The sequence below is a fragment of the Salmo trutta genome, chromosome 22 (assembly GCF_901001165.1).
Source record: "Salmo trutta chromosome 22, fSalTru1.1, whole genome shotgun sequence".
Lineage (NCBI taxonomy): Eukaryota > Metazoa > Chordata > Actinopteri > Salmoniformes > Salmonidae > Salmo > Salmo trutta.
The window spans coordinates 44,346,712-44,359,491 of record NC_042978.1 but is presented as its reverse complement, the minus strand read 5'-3'; the positions used below and the strand labels follow the sequence as shown (position 1 = coordinate 44,359,491).

At 44.9% G+C, this 12,780-nt stretch overlaps 1 protein-coding gene across 1 annotated transcript in view; it reads left to right on the top strand.

Moving 5' to 3' along the window:
- Positions 1–1,689: 1,689 nt before the first annotated feature.
- LOC115158780 (serine/threonine-protein kinase Nek7) overlaps positions 1,690–12,780 on the top strand; it is a gene marked incomplete in the record, with an annotated part of 122,537 nt that continues 111,446 nt past the window's right edge. Inside the window, 2 exon segments of the mRNA XM_029708088.1 lie at positions 1,690–1,756; positions 1,834–1,955.

The following is a 12,780-nucleotide window of genomic DNA, read 5'->3' as shown; positions in this document are numbered from 1 at the left end:
TTTTTGTGGGCTATACTCGGCCTTGTCTTCAGACGGTAAGTTGGTGGTTGTAGACATCCCTCTAGTGGTGTGGGGGCTGTGCTTTGGCAAAGTGGGTGGGGTTATATCCTGCCTGTTTGGCCCTGTCCGGGGGTATCATCGGATGGGGCCACAGTGTCTTCTGATCCCTCCTGTCTCAGCCTCCAGTATTTATGCTGCAGTAGTTTATGTGCCGGGGGGCTAGGGTCAGTCTGTTTCATCTGGAGTATTCTTTTGTCTTATCCGGTGTCCTGTGTGAATTTAAATATGCTCTCTCTAATTCTCTCTTTCTCTCTTTCTTTCTTTCTCTCGGAGGACCTGAGCCCTAGGACCATGCCTCGGGACTACCTGGCATGATGACTCCTTGCTGTCCCCAGTCCACCTGGCCATGCTGCTGCTCCAGTTTCAACTGTTCTGCCTGCGGCTACGGAACCCTGACCTGTTCACCGGACGTGCTTGTTGCACCCTCGACAACTACAATGATTATTATTATTTGACCATGCTGGTCATTTATGAACATTTTAACATCTTGACCATGTTCTGTTATAATATCCACCCGGCACATCCAGAAGAGGATTGGCCACCCCTCATAGCCTGGTTCCTCTCTAGGTTTCTTCCTAGGTTTTTGGCCTTTCTAGGGAGTTTTTCCTAGGGAGTTTTTCCTAGCCACCGTGCCTCTTTCACATGCATTGCTTGCTGTTTGGGGTTTTAGGCTGGGTTTCTGTACAGCACTTTGAGATTTCAGCTGATATACGAAGGGCTATATAAATAAATTTGATTAGATTTTATGTGGTGTATTACAGGTGTATGCTGTGTATTACAGGTGTATGCTGTGTATTACAGGTGTATGCTGTGTATTACAGGTGTATGCTGTGTATTACAGGTGTATGCGGTGTATTACAGGTGTATGCGGTGTATTACAGGTGTATGCGGTGTATTACAGGTGTATGCGGTGTATTACAGGTGTATGCGGTGTATTACAGGTGTATGCGGTGTATTACAGGTGTATGCGGTGTATTACAGGTGTATGCGGCGCATTACAGGTGTATGCGGCGCATTACAGGTGTATGCGGCGCATTACAGGTGTGTGAATTAATAACTGTCGGGCTGTCTTATTCAATGTAAAAAATAGACCTCAAGGTCATAATTGTAATACACATGTTCATGATATTGTGTGTGTGTGTGTGTGTGTGTGAGAGAGAGAAATAGAGAACGAGAGAGAGCAAGAAGAGAGATGGAGCGTCAGAGAGTATGTGTGTATGTCTCCGGTGATGGGGATGGATGTGGGCAGCTCAACCAGTTATTTCTGTAATGATCAGAGTATAGTGAACATTAGGATAACATATAGGCTAGGTAGAGCTGTGTTAAGAGCAAATGTATAATATGAGCTCTAAACAGTTTTAGTAGGCCTATGACCCACAGAGACTCTCGAATGACCTGGATCTAATCTAGGAATAGAAGCAGGGCATCTTTGTGATGAGGGAGTTATAGTTACACTGCCCTTGGCTCAGATTAACTTTGAACTCTCTAAAGCCTAAATGACTGTTACATTTGATTTCGCTTTTTACTAGTCTACCTTTGAAAGATGCCCCTGAAGAGCCCTTCCAAAAAAAAAAAAGATGTATATATTCCCGCATCCCGCGGTATTTGACAGTTCCCCTGTATTTTATGACATTTACCCCGCCTCTTCGCCCCGGGAATCCTGGGTTGTTTACATGACCGCCACGGGTCAGGAATGGTAAGGAACTGACGGACTCTTTCTCAACACATAACTAGCTAGCTACCTATTCAACGATTAGAGGTCTTCTGTTTTAGCGCACAGGGAAACGCGACTGCAGCACGACTTTGGATTGGAAAAGTAAGCCCCAAAGCAAAGACGACAACCGCCATCACCACCAGAAAGAAGACCGAAGGAATAGTGAGGCTCCCACTTCCTGGTAAGAATGCAGAAGTAAAGATAGTTCTGTCTGTGGCAGAAGTTTGCTAACTAGCCAGCTATTGTTAGCTACTTCCCAGCGTCCATACCTCTGCCACATGTGCAAGTTAGCTAGCTAGGAAGAGAAGCTAATTTATGAGTAACTTGAAAGTTTTAGCAAACAAAGACGAAAGCAGTACTACTTGTTTCCATCGTGCTGTAGTTAGCTAACGTTAGCCCGCTAGCAATCCAGCTGTTTTCTAAAGTTTATCTTGCGAATTAGCGCGTTGCTATATTCTCTACTGTGAACAGTTACTGTCAACAGTTAGCAAGCTAGCTGTTAGGCAAGGTTATGTTATTTTAGCTAGTTAGGTATGTTGTTTAATAATGTGCACAGCCAGCTAATAGTTAACGTTTTGTCGTCAGTTTAGCAAAAGTAGTGCAAATATTGTTGATTTTCCAAACTTTTTGTCAGCCTGTCTTGGATCAGTTTCGTTTCTCCAGTCTGAAATGAGAATGGAAATGTGGCCTGATTTCAGAACAGTGAACGTCAATATGCTGCTATGAATTAGCTGATTTGTAGCTAGCTAATGTATTTTGAAATGCTAGCTATGTCAAGTCTTGTCCTTGATACCTACAATTCCGTACTGAGAAGAGGTACTGGAGTAGCTGCTCTCTGCTGCCTTGTTTCACAAATTGTTGAGTAGTTTATGGTGTGAGATCACAACTGTGAAGATTCTGTAAAGATTAACACATTATCTGTTTAACTCTGACACTGAAGATGACACGCATGTTTTGTCTACTCTAGACCCATATGGTAGAGGTTGAACTTGAGTTAATGTGGGCCTATTGCCATGAGAACAAACACCATATTGTGTCTTGTACTAGATTGAGAACGATGCGCTCACCTCACAGCTCACGCTGCCATTGTTTTCACAGCACAATGTCTCTCTCAGCTCTGTACCATCAGTTGCCCAGAACAGAACACAGCCACAGAGGATTCAGGAGTGACTGAGTTGACCTAATTATTACTCAACCTCCTGTTGCCACATCCCCTCTCCATCAAAAACAACAGAGAGAGTAGTCACACTCACTCAGCTAGGTGATGGAGATGAGATCAGTGCCTGTCTCTCTGAAGTACAGTATCAAGGATCTAGTCAGGAACCTGATGGATGGATGATCAGTCAATGGCAGCCAAAAGCTGGCTGCATCAAACAGGGCTGAGCGTCAACGGGTTGTAGCGTTTAGGCAGGGCCGCCTGCCAGTAACCTTGTTTTTGATTGCTGATGAGACGTGAATTGTTTTTGACAGCCTTTGGCGAAATGTCATGATTTGTTGCATTGTAAAAACTAGGTTATGCTTTTGTTGTTGTGGCATCTAGGCTATGAATCTGTCTGGCAGAGGCCTATCTCGGTTTGTCTCATTTTTGACATTGTAACAGTTTACTTCATTGGAGTTATGCTCTTACATTGTATCTGCTTTATCTAAATATGTGAAATTGAAATCTTATTTATATATATGTATAATATTTAACACAATGAAATGGCTACACTACAGTCATCTTTGTGGAGAATTCTGTGGATCCATGCGCGTCGCCTCTAGTGTGGAAATGCCTTAGTTATTCGGCACATTGGAAGTTACAAAATATCTCAGTCCTTTGACAGTTTCCTGTTTGTAGCCGAGCAGCCAGGCTCCCGTATCGTATTCAAGATGGGATGTGACATTTGTCATCTGACCACTTTTACAGTCATCATGCCCCTGGGGATTTTACAAAGAACAAAAAAAAATGTGTTTTCTCTATCTTAAAGCACATTTGATGAGGAAGTCTCCCCAGGCTATTTTTTGAGCTACATTAAATTCTTCCTTTTTGCATAATGTCAGAGTTTACCCCCCGGCTCAACAGAAAGGATACATACTATGCCTAGGCTACAAGTGAAATGTTTGCTTCCTTTCTTGAACAGAATGTTATTTTTTATTTTTTTGAAATTGACCAATCTTATTTTGTGCCAAAATTGGCACCTCCAAAATTGCTCTTCTATCTTATGAAGACCTTTTGGTGGGGTGCTGAGAGCAGGCTGTTTTTACCCCATCAAACAACTAGACTGTCAATATTTCACCTATCTGAGGAACAGGCTTGACTATCATTTCCATTCTATATCTTATGAAGGTCACTGATGTTCACAGATTCAAATATCCTTCGAGGATGCCTTCCGGCTCCTGGTTTGATATGAAAGTTCTTCATTTTCTGAAACATTGATCCCTTTCTCATCAAGGTCTGCTGTGCTCTGAGGGAAACTGACTACAAAGACATACAAACAGTAAATTACTGACCTGCGACCCTGTGTAAAGTCTGAGCAGCAGTTGGTGGGCTCCTGGGTTAGCCCAGGCCATGACAACAAGGGCATGGCGATATCGCCTAAAAATCATACCTTTATCTTTTTTCCCAACTTAGGGGAAATTTACTTATATATATATATATATATATATATATATATATATATAAATACTATATATATATATATATATATAGTAAATACAGGCACTAAAACAATACAGGCACTAAAACATAATTTCATCGAATTAATTCGATATATCGCCCATATATATATATATATGTTTATTTATTATTTGATAAAAAAATAAGAAAAAAAAGATTTTCTCTAATCTTTGTTGTACAATTAAAGGTCAAATACACTGCATTTCAAACAGTCAGGAATAATCTACTGAAATCATGGTTTGTGAAATTATACCTAGGCTAAATATAAACCTCCCACCATTAGACCCACTAATCGGTTACTTATTTTATAAAAACAGATTAACCTGCTTTTCTTTTTTCCGTAATCACTGATCTGGTGTTCATGTCTGTCTATGAAAAATACCCTTTATGTTTACATCTGAACCAGCACAATACACATCCACTAATAATGACTAACATCTTTAGTGTCAGGCATTCTAGAACATTAACACAGGTCTCATTAACAATCTCTCAAGCACAAGCCCACGTGCTAGTGAGTAGCCAGCAAATCTTTATATTTAAAGTCTAGCCAACTTGGATATATTTGCTTGCTATCAAGGGAGAACAGTTAAACTGTTATTAAACACTCCTGTCAGATTAAACCCTTCTGTCTGTCTCCAACAGTTTGAACAGCATAGCCCATTCACATTTTTTTTAGATGTTGAAATCAAGTGGCCTACGTGGATAAGATGATACTTATTTCTCAGAATGAGAACGAGTTCCCAATTCCTGACATAAATGTGTATTTTTATGCTCATTGCTCATTTTATAAAACACAGATTAAACAGCTAGCTCATAACTGTCTGTTGCTAAAATACTGCTAGCGGTATTTTGAGGATACATTTTCCAATCATGTTCATTGATAAAACTACTGTTTTTAGTATTGTCTGCTCTGTTCTACATTTTGGGAGTTTTGAGACATAAAAAGGACATTGTTAGAAACATTAAGTTATCCTCTATGAAAGTAAAATGAATGTCTCAATGTGTTTCGTTGTCCATATGACCGATTTGTGTTGGACCAATCCTCAAATGCAAATTGCGAGTTGAAACGGCTTGTTGTCAGAGAGGAAGAGGTGATCTTTCCTCTTTGTTGTTGTGAGTGGAAGGAGGAGGGGCTTGGCGTCTGCAAGTGGGAAGGTGCACAGAAGGAGACGAGACCAAAATACAGAACTCTCGTTAAAAAAATAAATAAATACAAACCTCAATTCTTGCAATACAGGCACTAAAACATAATTTCATCGAATTAATTCGATATATCGCCCAGCCCTAATGACAACACAATATCCGCTCTTTACATCACTCCGAAGGGACTCGCACATTGTCACACTGACTGTGATTTAGTATTTTTCAGATAATAGCCCATCTACTTCTGTGTGAAGATATTATAGTATATTAAAAGATCAGTTTATTTTAGCCTATTATATGATTACCAATATTGCCCCAAAGTAGACCTAATGAGTCTTTGTTGAATGTTAATTAAGATACAGGATATTAGTACATGAGGGTTTTCCTAAATGATTAAGAACGTCTGGTTTTCTGACATTCTAAAATGTAACATAATCCTGGACAGCAGACTAAGCCGTACTGTTTGGACAGGGAAGAGCACCTCATAAATGTCTCTATGCTCAGGCTCATATGATTTCAGTATTTGAACTCTCTTTCTGTATTAGCTTTTATTGCTCACACACGAGCCAGTCCATAGACATATTGTGTATTTATGTTCTGATCCAGGGCAGCCCTGTGAGCGTGGCCTAGCCCCGTCGTCTGAGCGGCAGCTAAAGCAGAGTTGGCAGATTGTGAACTGTGCTGGAACAGATCGCTCAAAAGCACAAAGTTCCTTTATTGGTTGTTGTGTAGTCCCCCTTCCCTCCACATCTCTTTAGATTATACCAAACACACAAACTACAACTCCCCCAGGATACAGATTCACTTTCATGGAATAATTACAAGATGCTATGTGCCACTGTAAACAGTAGAGCAATGACAGCAACAGTATGCATTTATCATGAGACGAGACAAAAGCAGAATGAATTTGCGCTCTGCATTGCAGAAAAGGAGTTCAGTACATCATTTCAAATGGAAGAGTGTTAACTGTGTCGCTATGGGCGTTTGTTCCAACATCACCGCAAATTAGTCTTGAAGCTCTCACACAGGATTTACAGCAGGAAAGGGCATGTTGACTACAGCGTGTACATTTGTGTAACTGTGTGTGTGTGACAGACTGTCTGTCTCTGTTTCACTTCCGGCATTTGTGACCAGCCTCGGAGGAGCCTTCGCTGGGTCTCAGGTCCTGTGGTTCTGGAACCCTTGTCGAGGCATGGAGAGAGGATCCATAGGAACCTGACTATTCTGCCCTGCTGCCCTTAAACACCCCCTTTGGTCCTGGGGCCCCCTCTGGTCCTGGGGCTTTCCACTAGCTGGGGCCCCCCTCTGGTTTTGGGGCTCTCCGCTAGCCGGGGCCCCCCTCTGGTCCTGGGGCTCTCCGCTAGCCGGAGCCCCCCTCTGGTCTTGGGGCTCTCCGCTAGCCAGGGCCCCCCTCTGGTCCTAGGGCTCTACGCTAGCCAGGGCCCCCCTCTGGTCTTGGGGCTAGCCGGGGCCCCCTCTGGGTCTTTTTTTTAATGCACATCCAACTTGGCACAGGAGCTGGACCAAACTATATATTAAAAAAGAAAAGAAAAAGAGAGTAATATCCACTCTGTTGGCTGCTCCCAGAGGAAACATTATGCATCACATGTAGGCTAAGCTTTTATTAAAGATCCCTTGTGGGCTCTGACAGTAAACACAATGCCTGGACATTACTTTTATTCCCCCCCTGCAGTGGGAGAGGAGAAGCTCGGGCGGCCGTGTCCTGCAGTGAGAGAGGAGAAGCTCAGGCGGCTGTGTCCTGCAGTGGGAGAGGAGAAGCTCAGGCGGCCGTGTCCTGCCCTGCAGTGGTAGAGGAGAAGCTCAGGCGACCGTGTCCTGCCCTGCAGTGGGAGAGGAGAAGCTCAGGCGACCGTGTCCTGCCCTGCAGTGGGAGAGGAGAAGCTCAGGCGGCCGTGTCCTGCCCTGCAGTGGGAGAGGAGAAGCTCAGGCGGCCGTGTCCTGCCCTGCAGTGGGAGAGGAGAAGCTCAGGCGGCCGTGTCCTGCCCTGCAGTGGGAGAGGAGAAGCTCAGGCGGCCGTGTCCTGCCCTGCAGTGGGAGAGGAGAAGCTCAGGCGGCCGTGTCCTGCCCTGCAGTGGGAGAGGAGAAGCTCAGGCGGCCGTGTCCTGCCCTGCAGTGGGAGAGGAGAAGCTCAGGCGGCCGTGTCCTGCAGTGGGAGAGGAGAAGCTCAGGCGGCCGTGTCCTGCCCTGCAGTGGTAGAGGAGAAGCTCAGGCGACCGTGTCCTGCCCTGCAGTGGGAGAGGAGAAGCTCAGGCGGCCGTGTCCTGCCCTGCAGTGGGAGAGGAGAAGCTCAGGCGGCCGTGTCCTGCAGTGGGAGAGGAGAAGCTCAGGCGGCCGTGTCCTGCAGTGGGAGAGGAGCTGCTGGGAGCTACAGGCTGGGAGGGAGGGAGGGAGGGTGGGCTGTGGAAGCAGCCATGAGGCTGAGGAGCTGGCTCTGGCTCCTTCAGATGTCCTGCCAAGCTGCGGCTGGGAGACGGGAGGCCTCTGCCAGTGTGCTGCGGTCGTGGGGCAGCAAATCAAAATATTTGACAGATGTCTGAAGGCAGGCCCGGGAGCCAGCGGGGTATTTAGCTCTTCTTGAAGGTCTTGGGGTATTTGTGTGTGTAAAAGCATTATGTGAATGGTGGGGCTACAGTGAACAGGAGCACACATTGGTCAGTACTCAGCAGTGTTTGGAGAGCAATTGGTGGGTAAGTCTGGGGGGATGATGTAGGGCCTAGTGGAGGTGAGTCTGGGGGGGATGGTGTAGGGCCTAGTGGAGGTGAGTCTGGGGGGGATGGTGTAGGGCCTAGTGGAGGTGAGTCTGGGGGGGATGGTGTAGGGCCTAGTGGAGGTGAGTCTGGGGGGGATGGTGTAGGGCCTAGTGGAGGTGAGTCTGGGGGGGATGGTGTAGGGCCTAGTGGAGGTGAGTCTGGGGGAGATGGTGTAGGGCCTAGTGGAGGTGAGTCTGGGGGGGATGGTGTAGGGCCTAGTGGAGGTGAGTCTGGGGGGGATGGTGTAGGGTCTAGTGGAGGTGAGTCTGGGGGGGAATGGTTTAGGGTCTAGTGGAGGTGAGTCTGGGGGGATGGTGTAGGGTCTAATGGAGGTGAGTCTGGGGGGGATGGTGTAGGGTCTGTGGGGGGATGGTGTAGGGCCTAGTGGAGGTGAGTCTGGGGGGGATGGTGTAGGGTCTAGTGGAGGTGAGTCTGGGGGGGAATGGTTTAGGGTCTAGTGGAGGTGAGTCTGGGGGGATGGTGTAGGGTCTAATGGAGGTGAGTCTGGGGGGGATGGTGTAGGGTCTGTGGGGGGGATGGTGTAGGGCCTAGTGGAGGTGAGTCTGGGGGGGATGGTTTAGGGTCTAGTGGAGGTGAGTCTGGGGGGGATGGTGTAGGGTCTGTGGGGGGGATGGTTTAGGGTCTAGTGGAGGTGAGTCTGGGGGGGATGGTGTATGGTCTAGTGGAGGTGAGTCTGGGGGGGATGGTTTAGGGCCTAGTGGAGGTGAGTCTGGGGGGGATGGTGTAGGGTCTGTGGGGGGGATGGTTTAGGGCCTAGTGGAGGTGAGTCTGGGGGGGATGGTTTAGGGTCTGTGGGGGGGATGGTTTAGGGCCTAGTGGAGGTGAGTCTGGGGGGGATGGTTTAGGGTCTAGTGGAGGTGAGTCTGGGGGGATGGTTTAGGGTCTAGTGGAGGTAGTGTATACCTCTCAAGCCTAGTACAGGGGGTGGAGTTATTGGGTTGGGGTACTGTGGAGCCTCAGCCTGGCTTCTACCACCATACTGTCTCTAGGCTAGCGGACACGTCCTGGTGGACAGTTTAGTGAATATTATTTAACTGGAGTGGTAACAGGCTAGCAGCACACGGTCCGTGGCAGCAGTCTGGAAACGGGCGAGCCTCAGCCCAGTTACTAAAGCATGTTTATCACAATGTCTGGGACGATACCAGTATCTTGATACTCGTTAGTATGATGGCAAGGAAACAAAACATCATTATGTTGTCATCGAGTCACATGTATTTATTTTCCAAGCTATAGCACACAATATTTTACAGAACCAAAGAGTTCGGTCTGCTTCGTGTTTTTCACATTTTTACCATGAAGAAAATATCTCAATACTGGTATCATCCCAGCCCTATGACAGCCCTCTAAAGCCTCCTAAAACAAACAGCTTTGCTCTGCAGCACAGCCCAACGCAGCGCAGCCCAATGCAGCGCGCGTCTTGAAGTTAGCGTTTCGTCAAAAGAAGCCAGATGGCATGGGCTGGCAGTGTTGCGGCAGAGAAAGCATCCCCTGATGAAAGGAGTCCCTGTCTTTGAAAAGGAAGTCTGGCGCGGCTGCGCGGTCTGTGATTCCATCGGGGCTACGGGTCAAACTGTTGCCACTACTCCTGGAATTGATGCTTTTTACGCTTTTTCATGTTCCTATCGGATAAAACAAGAAGGCAGGAAGTCTCATTAATATTAATGACCTAATGTGGGAAGAAGGGAGGGAAGGCCTTTGTAGTTGGTATCAGGACTGCCTGCTCTGGAACCTTCCCTGTTGTGGAGAGAACCTGTCTTTCTTGTGCTCTCTCTCTCTCTCTTTGTGTGTCTCTCTCTCTCTCTCTCTCTCTCTTTGTGTGTGTGTGTGTTCTTTCTCTCTCTCTCTCTCTCCTCTCTCTCTCTCTCTCTCTCTCTCTCTCTCTCTCTCTCTCTCTCTCTCTCTCTGTCTCTCTCTGTCTCTCTCTGTCTCTCAATTCAATTCGCTTTATTGGCATGGCGTAACAATGTACTAGAGGTCGACCAATTATGATTTTTCAACACCGATACCGATTAATCTGTCAATTTTTTATTTATTTATTTGTAATAATGACAATTACAACAATACTGAATGAACACTTATTTTAACTTAATATAATACATGAATAAAATCAATTTAGCCTCAAATAAATAATGAAACATATTAAATTTGGTTTAAATAATGCAAAAACAAAGTGTTGGAGAAGAAAGTAAAAGTGCAATATGTGCCATGTAAAAAACGTTTAAGTTCCTTGCTCAGAACATGAGAACATATGAAAGCTGGTGGTTCCGTTTAACATGAGTCTTCAATATTCCCAGGTAAGATGTTTTAGGTTGTAGTTATTATAGGAATTATAGGACTATTTCTCTCTATACTATTTGTATTTCATATACCTTTGACTATTGGATGTTCTTATAGGCACTTTAGTATTGCCAGTGTAACAGTATAGCTTCCGTCCCTCTCCTCGCTCCTACCTGGGCTCGAGCCCGGAACACATCGACAACAGCCACCCTCGAAGCAGCGTTACCCATGTAGAGCAAGGGGAACAACTACTCCAAGTCTCAGAGCGAGTGACGTTTGAAACGCTATTAGCGCGCACCCGGCTAACTAGCTAGCCATTTCACATCGGTTACACCAGCCTAATCTTGTGAGTTGACAGGCTTGAAGTCATAAACAGCGCAATGCATTGCGAAGGGCTGCTGGCAAAACACACGAAAGTGCTATTTTGAATGAATGCTTACGAGCCTGCTGCTGCCTACCATCGCTCAGTCAGACTGCTCTATCAAATCATAGACTTAATTATAACATAATAACACACAGAAATACGAGCCTTAGGTCATTAATATGGTCGAATCCGGAAACTATCATCTCGAAAACCAAACGTTATTCCTGTTACATTGCACAACCTTCAGTGTTATGTCATAATTACGTAAAATTCTGACAAATTACCCAAAGTGTTGCATATACCCTGACTGCGTGCAATGAACGCAAAATGACACAATTTCACCTGGTTAATATTGCCTGCTAACCTGGATTTCTTTTAGCTAAATATGCAGGTTTAAAAATTTATACTTCTGTGTATTGATTTTAAAAAAGGTATTGATGTTTATGGTTACGTACATTCGTGCAACGATTGTGCTTTTTTCACAAATGTGCTTTTGTTAAATCATCCCCCGTTTGGCGAAGTCGGCTGTCTTTGTTAGGAAGAAATAGTCTTCACAGTTCGCAACGAGCCAGGCGGCCCAAACTGCTGCATATACCCTGACTCTGTTTGCAAGAGAAGTGACACATTTTCCCTAGTTAAAAGAAATTCATGTTAGCAGGCAATATTAACTAAATATGCAGGTTTAAAAATATATACTTGTGTATTGATTTTAAGAAAGGCATTGATGTTTATGGTTGGAGCAACGTGTACCTAAGCGATTATATGCAATGCAGGACAGGCTAGATAAACTAGTAATATCATCAACCATGTGTAGTTAACTAGTGATTATGATTGATTGATTGTTTTTTATAAGGTAAGTTTAATGCTAACTAGCAACTTACCTTGGCTTCTTACTGCATTCGCGTAACAGGCAGGCTCCTCGTGGAGTGCAATGTAAAGCAGGTGATTAGAGCGTTGGACTAGTTAACCGTAAGGTTGCAAGATTGAATCCCTGAGCTGACAAAATAAAAATCTGTCGTTCTGCCCCTGAACAAGGCAGTTAACCCACCGTTCCTAGGCCATCATTGAAAATAAGAATATGTTCTTAACTGACTTGCCTAGTTAAATAAAGGTAAAAAATAAAATAAAATCGGCCAAATCGGCGTCCAAAAATACCGATTTCCGATTGTTATAAATACTTGAAATCGGCCCTAATTAATCGGCCATTCCGATTAATCGGTCGACCTCTACAATGTACAAATTGCTAAAGCTTATTTTGGATATTTAATATATATATATATATATACTGCTCCATAAAAATAAAGGCAACACTAAAATAACACATCCTAGATCTGAATGAATGAAATAATCTTAAATACTTTTTTCTTTACATAGTTGAATGTGCTGACAACAAAATCACACAAAAATAATCAATGGAAATCCAATTTATCAACCCATGGAGGTCTGGATTTGGAGTCGCACTCAAAATTAAAGTGGAAAACCACACTACAGGCTGATCCAACTTTGATGTAATGTCCTTAAAACAAGTCAAAATGAGGCTCAGTAGTATGTGTGGCCTCCACGTGCCTGTATGACCTCCCTACAACGCCTGGGCATGCTCCTGATGAGGTGGCGGATGGTCTCCTGAGGGATCTCCTCCCAGACCTGGACTAAAGCATCCGCCAACTCCTGGACAGTCTGTGGTGCAACATGGCGTTGGTGGATGGAGCGAGACATGATGTCCCAGATGTGCTCAATTGGATTCAGGTCTGGGGAACGGGCAGGCCAGTCCATA